The sequence below is a fragment of the Cupressus sempervirens genome, chromosome 8 (genome assembly GCF_028749045.1).
Source record: "Cupressus sempervirens isolate cs-2001-9-10 chromosome 8, ASM2874904v1, whole genome shotgun sequence".
NCBI classification, from domain to species: Eukaryota; Viridiplantae; Streptophyta; class Pinopsida; order Cupressales; family Cupressaceae; genus Cupressus; species Cupressus sempervirens.
The window spans coordinates 55,157,588-55,163,228 of NC_143125.1; the positions used below are offsets into that span (position 1 = coordinate 55,157,588).

The 5,641-nt window shown below is 38.3% G+C and overlaps 1 pseudogene across 1 annotated transcript; it reads right to left on the reverse strand.

Annotated features, from left to right (window-relative positions):
- Positions 1–1,970: 1,970 nt before the first annotated feature.
- On the reverse strand, positions 1,971–5,038 carry LOC149541580 (pentatricopeptide repeat-containing protein At1g11290, chloroplastic pseudogene; annotated as a pseudogene). Its single transcript, XR_016355351.1, has one exon. The product of XR_016355351.1 is annotated as a pentatricopeptide repeat-containing protein At1g11290, chloroplastic pseudogene (transcript).
- Positions 5,039–5,641: the final 603 nt, after the last annotated feature.

The window sequence follows — 5,641 nt, forward strand, 5'->3', positions numbered from 1 at the left end:
TGTATTAGATCATGTAAACCTCACTCTAAATAGACTACTAATTGGAAAGTTGATCTATTTTACAAATATTTATCCAAATATCACATATGTAGTGACTTTTGTCTCTATGTTCATGCTAGAGCCTAAGAAAACACATTGGACTACAGCTAAAAGGATTCCCATCTATGTTAAAGGGACATTAAATTATGGTCTCGGGAGGATAGAAAATTGGTTGGCTTTACAAATTTCGATTGGGCAAGTTCTATAAATGATAGGAAGTCTACTTTTCGTTACACTTTTAGCCTTGGTTTTGCAGTATTCTCTTGGAAATCCAAGAAACAACCAACAATACCACTTTAGAGACATAATACAAAGTTGCAACATCAACAACTTCTCAAACTAAATGGCTAAGAAGAATACTAGATAAGATAAGATAATATTATGAATGTCCAACAAAAGACCACAACAAGGGTCTATGGGACTGGAAGTTTACATCAAGAAAATAGCAGACAAACAGAGCACCAAGCAGTGATCACAAAAGAACAAGTACAACAAAAGAAGAAGAAGAAGAAGAAGAAAGCAAGAGACAACATGGAAAAGATTAGGTATCTGTCCTCACAGGGAAAAAGTCTAACAGTGACTTATCAGTATGGCTACCAGAGGCCCTATGATGAAACTGAGTGTTACGAGAGGGGTGTCGTTGGCGAAGAGGTCCCCTACGGGGTCTCACAAATCTAGAATGGCCCGTATTAGGGAAACTATACAGATGCTTCACACCTCGAACCGAAGTTAAGGGTGAGAAGAAGATCGTAATAAGCTATGTCTAGGCCTAACTCCTAGGAAATGAAAGCTGCAAAGTATGATCACGAAGCTGCAAGGACTCACAGAGATAGAGCACAATGCAATGCTGATCGGTGTACCTAAAAAAATCCAAGAGGGATCTGCAATCTCTAAATAGACAGTAAAATCTCCCTCTAATCTCATAGTATATGGGGCATCTGAAAAGAAAATGAGTATCAGATTTTGCCTCAGCTAAGGTACAAAATGTGCACACCTGATCCTCTCTAGCCATATGGTGATCGACTTGGATTTAGAGTCTATGCGAGCCCACCCTGAAGGAGCCAAGGGAGATACGCAGGGTGTGAGTCTAGTATTTGTGTAAGTATTCAAGGTGAACAATTTCACAATGAACCTACCTTGTTGTATTGTGACAACAAGAGTGCTATACAAATGACAAAGAAACCAATATTTGATAGTAGAACTAAACATATTGAGATACAACATCATTGTATCAGGGAATTGGTTCAACAAGGTTTGATTGAAATTGTGTACTACAATACAGAAGATCAGATTGCAAATATCTTCACAAAGGTTCTAGCTCATGAAAGTTTCCAAAAGCTCAGAATTCTACTTGATGTTCTTCCCAATAATCATTATGGGGAAGAATGACAGCATTAATGTCCATTGGGGCAACTTTTCTTGACTTTGGGCAACCTTTTTTTTACTTTGCAGTTTCATATTGAATATCTGGTTGTGTGTATTTACTTTTGTAGTTGATAGTCGCAAGTATTTAGTATTGTAGCTGTAATATTAATAAATACAGTTGAACTTCATAACATCACCTCTCTTTTGATTTTCAGGATAATGAATGCCTCACCTCTCACTTCTCTAAGGACAAATTTGGGTTTTGTATATTTGTATGTTTTGTGATCAGCATATCATTATATTATTTTTTATTTAGTTGCTTTCATATGGACAATGAGAAGGATCACTTGTTTCGTAATTGAAATGGATTGAATAACAATGAAAAAAATAGTATGCTCATTGATGATAGATTTTAAATAAGATAATCTCATGACAATCACAACAACTCCATAAGCATAAAGAAATGTGAGAAAGATTACAATTTAATATTATATCATGGTCAAACTAGATGCTTTCTACATATGTTTAGAAGTGCTTGTAAACATAACATTTCTCATGCTTGGATATCAGGTAAAAACATTTTTTATTTATATAAAATGACAAATGTGTAGAATTATTAAGAAATGCTTTCTTAGACTGTTACAACCTTCCTAACATTATTAAAATCTTTCATTCATTTTCTAATTTCCAAATCTTTCATTCGTTTTCTAATTTCCATTTGCTTCTGCTTTTTCTCTCTCCACTGCGTCCTGATTTCCTCTCTAGGCATGTTCAATGTTCATATTTCCTTGAACATTCATCTCCTCCTGCTTTTTCTCTTTCTCCACCGCGTCCGGATTTCCTCTCTAGACATGTTACACCTTCAATAAATGTCTCCTCAGTATACACAGACAGTGATTCCCATTGCATGATATACCTGTGATTTAGCAAAGCCAGCGGCATGTCTAAATTTCCAAAAATAAAATAACCACTTTTTAAACACTGGAAATACAATATTCTCCCTTCTTTATCACTGCTGATCTAGCATGCACCATCTCGACGGGATGGGATTGCTTCTCATAGTATCACCAATAATCTCCACAAGAACATTGTCCTTGTTTAAAATGATGGAACCGGACTGCATCTCTCACAACAATCTCTCTTCCAACAACTTTGGAGATAAACTTTGTTGCAGTGTGACAGTCAATGCATACTCGAAGGTTTTTAACAACTCTAATGGTTGTTCCAGGGGACGAATTCAACAATCCAAATGCAATTGCCAACTTCTCGCTATGGTGGCCGAGGAATACTTCTTTTTCCTCCTCCTCCACATCATTCAGTAGACGTCTTGAGTTTGGAATGTACCCGGCTGCCTTCATCTCCAAGGATAATTGCTCCAATTTTGCATAGATTTCCAGTGATTGTGGGTGTGTCCTGTCTCCTACACGAAAAACATGTACCATTTTACGGTCTTCAATCCAACTACATCCCGGGGTCTTTTTTATTCCCTTATCTCTCATCAACCTCCTTAACATTTGAACCTCACCCCACCTGCCCACTTCTGCATATGTGTTTGCCAGAAGAACATAAGTTGCAGAGTTTTCAGGATCCAGCTCAAAAAGAAGGTTTGCTGTGAATACTCCTAATCCTATGTTCTTATGTGATTTACAGGCATCAAGCAAACATGTCCACACAATCCCCACGGGTTTAATGGGCATTTTGATAACAAAATTCAGAGTTACCTCAAGATAGCCAGCACGGCCAAGAAGATCAACCATGCACACATAATGATCAGTTGTAGGCATAATGCGATGAATGTTACTCATGCCAGTGAAGTATTTACAGCCCAGATCCACTAAACCTGCATGGCTACATGCTAATAAAACACATGCAAAGCTTACGTCGTTAGGATATGTTCCAGAGTTCTTCATCAGTTCAAAAAGCTTGATTGCATCCATGCAGAATCCATTATGTGCATATCCTGCAATCATCGCGGTCCACGAAACCAGGTTTTTATTAGGCATTTCATCAAACAGTTTACGTGCCTTGTGTATGTTTCCACATTTCGCATACATATCTCCAAGAGCAGTAGCAACTACAGAATCAGACAAAAACCCATTTTCGATTATACACTGATGGATGTCCATACCCTGTTCTAACGCTCCTATTTTAGCACATGCAGGGAGGATGCTGGCAAAGGCTGTGGAATCAGGCTTTATACCAGCTAATTGCATTTGCTTAAAAAATTTCAAGGCCTTTTCAACAAGACCATTTTGTGCATATCCTAGGATCATGGCAGTCCATGCGATCACATCTCTCTCAGACATTTTTTCAAACAGTTCACGTGCTCCGTCCATGCTTCCGCATTTTGCATACATATCCACCAGAGCACTTGCGACTATAACATCTGACAAACACCCGTTTTCAATTATTTTCTGATGTACGAGCACACCCTGTTCTACGGCCCCCATTTTCGCAGAGGCTAGAAGGACGCTGGAAAACGTTGTGGAGTCTGGTTTTACACTTGTCGATAGCATTTCCTTGAACATTTCCAAGGCCATTCCAACAACCCCACTTTGTGCATACCCTGCAATCATGCCATTCCATGAGATCACGTCTCTTTGAGGAACTTTGTCAAACAGTTCACGCGCCTTGTCTATGCTTCCACATTTTGCATACATGTCTACCAGGGCACTTACAGCTACAACATCTGCCAAAAATCCCTTCTCCACTACGCTTTGATGGATATCCATGCCCTGTTCTAAACCTCGTATTTTAGCACAGGCAGGGAGTACGCTCGCAAAGGTGAATTGATCAGGTTGAACACCTGCTCGTTGCATTTGGTTGAACAGTCTCAATGCATCCTGAGAAAACCCATGTCTGACATTAGCAGCAATTATGATATTCCATGAGACGACATCTCTCTCAGGCATTTCGTCAAACACTTTGCGTGCTTTAACTAAATTGTCGCACTTGAAGTACATGTTTATCAGATTATTCTGAAAAAATGTGCCTCGAGCAAATGAGAATCCCATTTGTGTGATGTGGGAGTGGATTTTCTTGCCCTGTGAAACAGCATTTTTGCAAATGCAGGCCTTCAATAGTTGAGCATATGTAGAGGGGTTTACAGGGAGGTTGCGGGCAGTGAAGAGAATGTGCAGCGCCTCCTTCAATTGACCCCCTCTACATAATGTTGTGAGATTAAGATTGAGATTGGCAGTGGGTGCAATTGACATTGTGTGATTGTAAAAACACTGAAATGTGCATTGTTGTTCAATCTATTTCTCCTACTGTCACTTTTTGTCTTCTATGGTGGTTTTGAAGTCATCTATATGTGCCTGTGAAAGTTAATAGTGCTTTTTTATTAGAACATATTTTCAGAGGTTTCTAGTGAGACAACTGTGTTGATTGCAAAATATTTTATGCACAGATCTTCATGGAGTCATTGGACATATTTGTAAATTGTCAGGAACAATCTACGCCAATTAAGAGCTTCGAGAATGATTTGTAAAACCACTGATGACAGCAGAACTCCACTGTATTGCACATAATCAATCCGAAGGACTATGGAATGATATTCATATTCCCAATACAACAATTGCAATTGCACATTCATTATTCGCGGATAACCCACTTTTATTTGGTCAAGCAACTGGGTATTCGGGAAGCTAGACGCATTTAAAAAGTTCTTGAATTGTACGAGTCAGCATCTAACCAAAAGAGTCTGCCTAGGCTTTAAAGAATTCCATCCTCCAAATTCATTTTTAAGGATTTCATTCTTCATGTGGACAAATAGAATTAAGTATTGGCATAGCATAATTAGCAGGCTTAAAGCTCTTACATTTTCATGAAAAGGTAGAAGGTAGATGGCTTTCTTTGTCATAGAGAATTCTTTTGGTCAAAACATGTCTAGTTGCTATCTCAAATTATTTTATCATTGTCCTCAAAGCTTCTATTACAATCATTAAATAGATGGAGCAAATTATAGCTAACTTCATTTGGAGAGAAAACATGACTGACAAATAAAAGGTTCTATTGATTTCTATCAGGAATATGGCAAGAGAGAAAGTTGAAGGCAGTGTGGGTTTACATGGCATTCATATCAAAAATCTAACATTTGGAACCAAACTAGCATGGAGTATGTATGCACATCCTCATGCATACTGGGTGCAAATTATGCAAGTCAAATATCTTGACTCTCCTCTCAACACTAGAATTTTTACAGTTGTCAATCTTTCAGTGGGAGCAGTGATTTGGA